Below are 10,098 nucleotides of genomic sequence, written 5' to 3'. Positions count from 1 at the left end.
ATATGTGAATGTAAAACACATTTCTGCAAAATTGTATTTGCTGTATATTGCTTCAAACAGAGAAATGGCACCTGCCGCATAAATTATAACCTCTAAAGAAGTAGGTCTAATATCAAGGCAATGAGAGAGGAATGGGAATAAAGATTCTCCGTCCACACATCCACAATTACACACTGTAAAAGATAACAAACACTCTTGATAAAACAGTCAATAGTCTGCAGTTGTTTACCACAAACTAAATCCTCCTATCTGGAGTGCATACAGAGAGTCCGCTGCTTTGGAGAGTCGGACTGAATAGTTTGTGGGTCGTTGTGTAAACAAACAAAGAAGAGCCCTTGACCAAACAAAGATTTAAAGCGCAGATAGAGAAGAAGAAAAAGAAGCTGAGAAGTGAAGATGTTCTGCTGAGAGGAGTGGTAGAGATAAGAGTGCGCGCTCTGGCTCAACCGCGCGCCCGCACACACCTTAGTTCAGGCTGTTTGCAGCGCGCGCACTTCTCGGGAGGAGGAGGAGTATCCCAGAAATCTTCGCTCATTTACTTAACATCACTTCCCCAACGCCTGGAAAGCAAACACGCTCCTGAAGCTGTAGAGGAAGAGAAGTGAGATCGATGTGAGCGACTGTCTGCAGAAAGCTGCCAGCTGTCTGCACCTGGAGCCCTTCGACCAAGAGCGCGTGCTTCTTTTTCTGCTTCTCCTTCTTCTTCCGAGGAACTGCGAGTCATCAGGAGCGCTCACTTTGTCACTGATTTGCTGGGACACTTCTGCAAAGTCTGCGGAGTCATCTGGGTATGGAGAGACAACTGCTCTGACTGATAATCGGATTTTTTCCTGCATATTCTTCTTTCTGAATAATGGTAAGTGTGAAATAACCTACATTCACTTTGATCATGAGATCGTGTTCGTGATTTCAAAGTGTTAAGTCAGGTTCAAGTCAATCAATGCATTTACTAAAATAGCCCATAGAGTTCATCCTTCTGTCTGGGAGAATGCTTCTATCAAAGTGTGATCAAAGTGATCATCTTCTAAATAAACATAACTTCGTATTTATTTGATATTTAGATCAAAAAACTTAACTAACTAAATATTTCATTATATAAAATACTCCCAGTTTATTTCTCCACTTTTCTTTAATTTAAAGATGAGAATATTCAAAAACGTTTATTTTCATATAATGTGAGTATTAGAGAAAACAACAACTAGCAGACATAGGCCTATGGGTATTTAATTTTTACGCTAATTCTCATACAAACAGAAAATGCTTTGTATAGACAAACCAATGTAAAAGTAAATAAAATATTTTCTTTTCCAGTACTGTTGGAAATCTTCCTGTTAGCTGCGGATACTGTCACATAATTTTCCATATCACCATTCTGCTCAGCTTTGTTATTCTTTTTTATTGTAAGAGTCATAAAGAAGAACGGAAGTCACCCAAACAAATCAGTTATTTGTGCCTCACTGAGCTCTTTAAAACATGTGAGAGGGAGTGTGTGAGGCACCTTCTCTTAGATTGAGCTCCTTTGTTTTTCTTGGTGCCGGTTGAATCAGTGCAACACTTTTTTGCTCGGCTTAAGTACAGAAGATTACACCCAAATCACTGGCACCCCCTCAGCAGCCATGCAGGGACCCTCATTAACTAAATTAAGGGGAGCCTCGCTAAGCATTTTTCAAAGGCTGGTATTCATATTTTTCAAGGAACCCTTCATGGCTCCAGACTAGAAGCTCGCTCACTGTGTTTCCCCAACTGTTTAAATCACCTTTAAACATATCTGTCAGCTACACAGTTGGAGGAGTGAGAGTTAATGAGGGGGGCTGCTCTTTGGTTTTTGAAAAATATAAATAAATAGATTTTAAACAAAGAAATCTGATATTTAAAATGTAATGGTTAATTATGAAATATGTGTGATCATAACATCATTTATTTTTTTAAATCAAATTTAAATTAGCATAATTTGAACTATAACATTTAGCATCTTCATGGATGGAAAGGAGCTTTTTTCCCCCCTTATCATCATAGAAAGTTTAACTAGAGTAAAATGCCATAAACCAGCTCTCAAAAATATCACACTCATTTCTAGATTTTATCAAATAAACTGGACATACATCTCTCCTTGTCAGCGTCTATAATCTGAGATAAACCTGCAGGGGTAATGGCCAGCCAAAGAGCAGTTCTTAATTTAGATAGTTGCTGTATCAGATTCAAGGCTGTGACGGATCATAAATCTCATCTCCTTTATATACCTGCATTTTAAACCCCACAAATAACATTCAGGGGTCTTGATGGAGTGGGATGGGAGGTGTGCTCAGAATACATACCAAAGGTGTGTGCTCGGGTGTGTTTGATTTAACACTGTGGTTCGTCTCTTAATAACATTAGGCCCCATTTCTGGACTCGCTCTCCTGGGCCGGGACCCTCTCAGTCTCTCCCTCTCTCAGCCTTCATGGTTCCTATTACTGGCTTTAATAAATTGTGAATAAGCGGCAGCCCAAAAGGTCCCGGGCTGTGGAGAATTCCCCATCCTGTAGCGCAAGGCACCCCCTCTTAAGAAAACACAAATTAATTCCAAACCCCTCTGTAGCCAAACGTTTGTGGAATGATAAATATTTTTATAGGAAGCTCTGCTCTTCCTGACTTTATCTGCACCAATTTCATTATATTTCTCCAGAACAGCACAGTTCTTGATGTCTGTTAGCTTCTGTGCTTCTCTCTCCCTCGCTCCCATTCTCCTCCTTTCTCTCTCTCTTTCTCTGGGAGTCAAACAGCCTTGATTACACCAGGGAAAATATATTCAATCCATCCTCTTAGCCTGGAAAGAAGGTATCATCCCAGTACTAAAAGCTAGACTGGGTGTTTATTCACAGTGTCAATGTAAAAGTAATTTAGCACAGTTTCATTTGCTGCACTGAAGTTAGAGAGTTTGGTGTTTGACGCCTAAAAATGTTCTGTGACACTATCAAATTAATTCACACACCATCTTTTGTCTTTGCCCAACCCAAGTGTACAGAGCAAATCTATGCGGTCATCATAATCTCCCAATTTCAAAGAAGAGATATTTAACCGGCTGTGTTCCAATATTGTGTACATTATGTTTGATCAAGGTGACAAGTATCATATATTAGTGTGTCCAGGATTTGATAATGAGAGAAGTAAACTTAAACAGTGCTATAGGAAAAAAAAAGTAAAATCTGTAAAAAGGTCAAAGGGTAATGACGTACCGGTACCATTGTACTACAAAGAAGTACAGCAGTTGCAAGGTAATTTATTGTACAAATTATAGGTTAATAAAATCAAAATTTCAGTTTCTTTAGTAAGTTTTAGGTTTCAGCTCATGGAACGACTTCTTCTGAACTTTATACAACTTCAGAAGAAGCAATTATGAATGTAGTCTGATATGTGCAGCTGTCTGCACAAACAGCAAGTCTGACTAAATCCAAACTTTGTAAAAACTCTTTATCAAAGCAAAGCATTAAAACAACCGCAGATGTTGCTGTTGCTAACCAAAGACAATACAATAAAGATGAGAAAATATTTCTAATAACAGAGCTGCGTTAAAAACAGTTTTGTTGGCTCTCCTCAAATCCTTCTCATTTTCTCTGAGCAAATTCAGCAGAGTTTTTGTCAGTGAATATTTGCTTTGTGTTTTTCTACAGTAATGTTTCAGCATATGTGTGTGTGTGTGTGTGTGTGTGTGTGTGTGTTTGTTTGTGTGTGTCGTGAGACATCGGTCGTTTGTGAATCTAAATCTGCATATACGTGGCATTGTGTGTAGTGAAACAAAACATCAGGATTGAAACATGCTGGTGACGCTACTGGTTGATCTATTGGCTATCGAACAGTTTGATGCTCGAAAGTTATCTCCCTAAATGTCTTCTCCTCTCCCGCCTTCCCCTCCCATTTTTTAATTCCCTTAAGCCCCAGAGAGCACCCGGGGAGGCCTTGTGGTGGTGTGTGTGTAGGTCTCTGTGTGTGTATGAAACCCTAGGCTGTCAGCACACAACAGCTGTCTCTCTGTCGATCTCCGCTCCCGTTATCTCATCTTGAGGACAGTGAAGCCACACACATCGCAGCATATAGCCTGCAGTGTCCATATTTCACTTTTCTGTGCTTAATGACGGTTTGGGTACTTTCCACTAAAAAGAGATTTAAGAATTCTCTGTGGCTCTGGAAGTATTTTTTTAGGTGTCAGAATTTTTCTTCAGCATCACATTTCTTCGTTGAATCTTTTCCTGAATATAGTTATTTTCCCACCATTTTCTGTCTTTTAAAGTCGACTCATGTTTAATATTGTCTAATCTCATTTGTCCTGCATTCTTATCTCTCCAAAAAGTCATAAATCACTCTCTTGCTTTCTGTTTTCTCTCACTTTCTCTGTCTCTTTCTCACATACACTCATACTTACACAGTAAATCTACCACTAAAGGAGTAATTGGACCTCAGTCCGTCTGTAACGCCTGTGAGCTTCAGCTCACAGCAAGCTCAGTCTGGCCAGCTGTTAGCAACTAGGGCGGCCACTTGCCACTATCTGCTGAGGAGACTGATCGAGGGCAAACCTTTTATGTCCTAATGACTAATAAAGCAGCCAGTTTGAGAGAGAGTGTGTGTGTGTGTGCGTGTGTACATTTTTGTACATACACACACACACACAGTGTGAGTTCATTAGAGAAGGCAGGAGCACTCATGCAGTCAGGCGTGTGTCAGTTGAGTGTGCAAGCGCGTGTGCGACCAACCTCCCATCACCGGACCAGATGTTTTTTACCTGGGAGCCAGACCACCATCTGACTGGGGTCAGCCCAGTCCTCCAACCCCACACCCTCTCCTCCAGGCTGCTGGGAGGTCTGCCAGCTGTCCCTCACTCTGACCCCCGTCCCGGGGCACTGATTCTTGGGGAGTCAAAGTCTGGGCCTTGGGGTAGGTGGTCCTTCTCGGATTTGGCAATATTACTGGGGGAAATTATTCGGGGTATTAATAGAGTGTGTGTGCGAGGATATGGGCAGTGGAGGTGAGTAAGAAGGAACGAAAGAAAGAATTACGAAGAGAGGTAATTTAGGAAAGACTGAAAAGTGTGTGCTGGAGAAAAACAGGGAGATAAAAACACTGGCATTGTTGAATAAAGAGGTTTTGATTACTGAGGGACAGAGGGGGGTAGCTTCTGGAATTAAAGCAGTCTTGTTGCAGAGAGTTAGTCAAGTGGAAAGGAAAGGCCACCAAGTCTGGGAGGTAAAGTTACAGAGTGCAGACAGAGTCGGCAACAGGTTCCCTGCTGCCAGAGATTAATTGGAGGCTCTCGTAGAAGGACTTCTGTTTCCTTCAAAGGAGTTCTGTATCTGTCTGTCATTATAAGACTTAACTGTTTGTTCACTTTTAATTTAAAGATCTTCAGTATTAGCCAGGCGCGTTTATGTGTGTGTGTGTGTGTGTGTGTGTGTGTGTGTTTTGGTGATTTGAGGAAAAACTTGCAGAAACTCCTGTGAGAGTTAAACCTGTCAATTAAGGCATTAATTGCTTACGTAGGTTTTAAACAGGTTGCCCAAGTTTCCTTGTCTTTGGTTGATGATGTAAACATTACAGCTCAATTATTGTAAGCTGAGGAACGTTTGCATGCTGGCTGTGTGAAACCCCATTGAAATGGGTCGCTCCGATCGTAAACAGGTGACGGAAACATGGAAACACCTTACACCTGTGTTTTTGCTTTTTACTGTCTCAGCAAATGTCAGACTTGGTATGTGGAGTCAACAAAAACACAAGAGATCACTGTTAAGATTAGCATTTTTCCCAACGTCAAAAGTAATCCACTGTTGTTCAGGGATTTTTTATTTTTTTTGCTAATGCATGGCTTTGTCTTTTTGTAAAGAGAAATATTCTGATTTAATTTAATTTGATTTAGGTTTGGCAACGAGTTGTAGTGTATCAAGTATAAACATATTTGCACAAATAGGACCTCAATTAGAATAAGGCTAGTGTACTTAATAGTCCGTACATAGACCAGAAACATTACTGACAATTATAACAAGTCTCGCTCATATATGATCCTCTATGATGCCAAAATATGTGCATACTGAACACACAAACACACACTTATATTTGCCTCTTAATGAATTATCTGGTTGCTGAGGTTGTGGTGGGTTAAGATTGTCTGAGCATCTGTCTAAATGTACGTGTGTGTAGTTGGGATTAAAATTGGTTTTAAAAATGGGAGTGGTCTGAGCAAGGGCACTGGAAGTAGGAGGGTAGGCCCCTGGCCCACATTAGTTTTAAATCGTGAAATTTGCTTTGCCAAGAAGGCATGATCCAGGCAGACAAAAACACCATGTGGCTTTAGCATACAGTGATCACATTCAATCTTTATTATAACAGCTAACAACAGCAACTAACATAATACATCTTACATTGTCTACACATACTAACAAAGTATTTTGCCCAAGCATCCCTTAAAAACGACCATTAGATTGTTAATAAAAAAGTATTTAAGGAGAAGGCTTATTCATCTTATAAAGCCTAATCTACACATAATTATAACCTGCTTTGTTTTTGCTTATGAATATGGATGTAGATGAAAACATTTAACTATAATTCTAAAATTTATACAGATACTGAAATAAAAGTTGCTGTATGATTTATCTTTTTACTACAGTATGCCCTGTTGAACTGTCAGCTGTGCACCCAAGGTGGCTAAAGAGGGCAGGAACTGGCAGATGGCACCAATTTCCGCGAAACCTCTGATAGTGTCACACAAATAGTGGGCCCTTGTTCTGTGTCTTTTATCAGTGACTGAGAGAGAGGGTTTGTGTGCAGCAGTTAATCAACCCCCAACTTTGCCCCAGGCACTTTGGCAGACTGTGAAATTGAGGTCTCCAGGTGGGGTCCCATATGGCAAGATTACAGACCAGCAAGTCACCTTGTCAAGCAGTTGATTGAGAACCATAACATTTCAATAAAAGGTGAAAGCATCAGATGGTCACCGCAGTGTGGGACCGGACTCTTGTCATATCAAGACTCAGACAAATACTGACACTGCACACATATTGACACTGTAAACACAGATGACTAACCAGACACACACAACATCATATTGAAAAAGTGATAACTAATGTAAAAAAGTGGAACAGCTTGATTTTCAAGACCAGAAGAGAGAAGTGGAGTAGAAAGGTAACATAAGGAGGTACGTATTTTTTTTTTAGATTTGGCCTTAGTCTTTTACCATATAATGGTGCTTAGCACTCCCCCTAGAGGCCTGGAGAGCTTAGCTGTGTTGAATAGATCTGCAGCGTTTTCGGGGTGTGTGTGTGTTTTTGATTTTGCATTGCCTCTGCATTAGCAGCATGTTTTCTGTTAATGTATTTGTTTTGGCTTTCATTTGCAGCACATTTCCATTGTTGTATGTGTTTTTGAATTGGCATTGTTTTTTGAAACTGCAGCACGTATCTCCTAATAGAAATGCTTTGGGCTGCTGTAGCACGTTTGCCTTTCTAGGCCACCATAGTATTTTTTTTAACTGGATCAAATGACATCTAAACTTAAAGCACAATACACCATCCTGTGATGTAATCCATCAGCACAAAGGCTAGAATTTGATATCCGTGAAAGACGCAGTGGTCTAGCAGAACCCTGGGTCCCAGGTGAAGCTGGTCGGACTGGCCTTGCGGCCCTCTGGCCCCTTGTGGCCCTGCTGGGTTTGTTTTAGCTTTAGTTTCAGCCCTCAGCTCTCCACATCTCTGCTAAGCTGCGCTCGTCTTCCCTCCGGTGTCCTGCAGTTCCCATGGCCTTGTGCACCCTCCTCCCAGGCCTCACCCTGAACCAGGAAGTGCCTTCACTATCACACACAGTTTTTGTGTTTGTGTGTGCGTGCATGTGTGTGCATACAGGACTGTTGCAGGGATGCAGCTGAAGTCAAGAGGACCCTGAGCAGGCGTCACTTTAACTTTTGATCCCTGGAAAGTACTAGGAAATGCAAAGCACAACAGGACTTTCCTTATTTTTCCTCTGTGCTGGGGGATCAGTTTCTCTCTCTTCACAGTCTGCCTGCAGTAAAGGTCAGATCTAGGTCTCTGATGGCTACAAAATCTTAAGGGTCATTTCTGATGTGGAAAATCATAGGAAAACCAATGATGAACATAAACACGTGGCTTAGATTAAAAGTACATATTTTTAATTAACTTAAACAAAAAAAACTAAATTTGTTGCTGAATTTGGGGCTTTAGTTATAATAATTATCTTCACAAGCAACAAATTACATTAGAAATCTCCAATCTCATCTCCAATTTGTCTCTATGTTTTTATCCATGTCTTTTTACATCACACAAGACTTTTACTGACATGACAAACAGTAAATCACCTTCTTAGTTTCACATTTACAGTCTGTTTTACTTATGTCAATTTCCGGTCCATAACGCAGATGTGCAGGTGGATGTTGTGGCTGTAGAGTCTTTGTGACTGCTTCATGATAGAAATACATATTTTCCTCAAAAAGCACTGTGAGCTGTCCTGGGTGTTTTTAAAGTCAGGAGGGCGGCTCCATCATCTGGAGGTGACATAACAATAGATTAGTTTTCTCTGCTATTCTGTCAAAAATGCTGTTGTTAATGACACGAGAACAATACAAAAGATGCTGTAGGTCGTCTCAGCTTTTGTGATGCCAGTGACGGTGAAGCATACTGTCTCATCTCTGTTTCTTTCTCTTTTTCTCTGCCTGTACGTCCCTCACAGTCATCTCTCTGCTGCAGCAGTGCTGCCGTAAACCCCTGCTGCCCCTATAATTCAAGACTGTCATCTGTCTCTGTCGTTTTGTTGTCAGCGAGGTCAGGGGTCAGGCAGTTAGCTGCAGCTTTGCCAGACTGGAATGGCCCAGGGTTGGAGACAGAGATCGAAACAGAAAGAGACGGAGGGAGAGGGGATTGGTCAGCCTGTTGCATTGTCATGTAGCACAAATAAACACTAATTTTGCTGAACAAAAAGCAAATTACTTTAAGATTTTGTTGTTTTCTGTGTGTGTTTATGTTCCAATACTATATAACCAAAAGTATGTGGACAGTGAAACATTACCCCTACATGTGATCTTTGAACAACCCATTCCAAAATCATGTGCTTTAATATGTTGCTATACACACAAGCGAACTATTGTCTGAAACATGGTTGCTTGCTGTAGAATTAAGATTTCCCTTCATACGAAATAAGTGTCCAAACCCAACCCATTACAAATAGTCCAAAGATACACAGAAGTGTAGTTAGTGTCCACATACTTTAGATCACATTTTTACCTGAAGGTTTCCCAGAAGAATTTCAGTCACCCACGGAACACTTTACTTCAGATTGACTGGTACCTTTTGTGGTTTAGCTTTAGGGTCTGCTGTTGAACAGACTGACCTCGTTCAGCTTCCTGCTTAGATTAATTCATCTGGCATTGACCTTTTGACCTTCACCTTACTGAGCCTGGACCTCTTCTTCCCTCTCTTCTTTTCACCCTTTTCTCTCTTTTATCCCTTGATTACTTCTATTAATGGGGTTGGCAATATACAGTAGAAAATCTAAAAAGTATATGTATTCTTAAATAATAATAGTGCAACATATTATGATACAATTCATTTTCTGAATGTTCACATGAAAAGTATTTATAGATTAAATAACCATACAGGTCTGTTTTTGTTTAATTAAGTCAGTTAAATACCTAACAAATTAATGTATTTGATCAAGGTTATGCAAAAATCTGTGAATCCCATATTGCCATAAAGCAGCCTTGCTTATTGATTTGCACCATTGCCTGCAACAATCTAATGCAACCAGAGATTCACTAAAAGAGATAGCAACCTCTGTAGAATTTGTATTGCAAAATTTCTCCTGTCTCAGCCTGTCATTCAAATTCATTATCTCCTGTCTTACACAGCTCTATTATCTCATCAAATAACCCAACATACATGAGAAATTCTGCTTTAACTGGAGATTCCACACGCACTAAAAAAATATTTACCCTGTTTGTTTCCTGGTTCATTTTGTTGAAGTGGCTACACCCAGCGCATGCATGGCACCGGTGCCAAACCGGTGACTGAGTCAGCAGTGGCATAGTGGAGAATTTTATAACATCTCTAATGACCACACTGATTACAG

The 10,098-nt window shown here is 40.4% G+C and overlaps 1 protein-coding gene across 2 annotated transcripts in view; it reads left to right on the top strand.

Moving 5' to 3' along the window:
- Nucleotides 1-573: 573 nt before the first annotated feature.
- eya2 (EYA transcriptional coactivator and phosphatase 2) overlaps nucleotides 574-10,098 on the top strand; it is a 29,987-nt gene continuing 20,462 nt past the window's right edge. For both annotated transcript variants that reach the window (XM_046029432.1, XM_046029431.1), the window contains exon 1: nucleotides 574-856. The gene's annotated coding sequence lies outside the window, so the exon portion shown is untranslated. The remainder of the gene's footprint in view (nucleotides 857-10,098) is intronic.

Source organism: Micropterus dolomieu, linkage group LG18 (assembly GCF_021292245.1).
Source record: "Micropterus dolomieu isolate WLL.071019.BEF.003 ecotype Adirondacks linkage group LG18, ASM2129224v1, whole genome shotgun sequence".
NCBI lineage: Eukaryota > Metazoa > Chordata > Actinopteri > Centrarchiformes > Centrarchidae > Micropterus > Micropterus dolomieu.
This window is presented reverse-complemented; position numbering and strand designations above follow the sequence as displayed.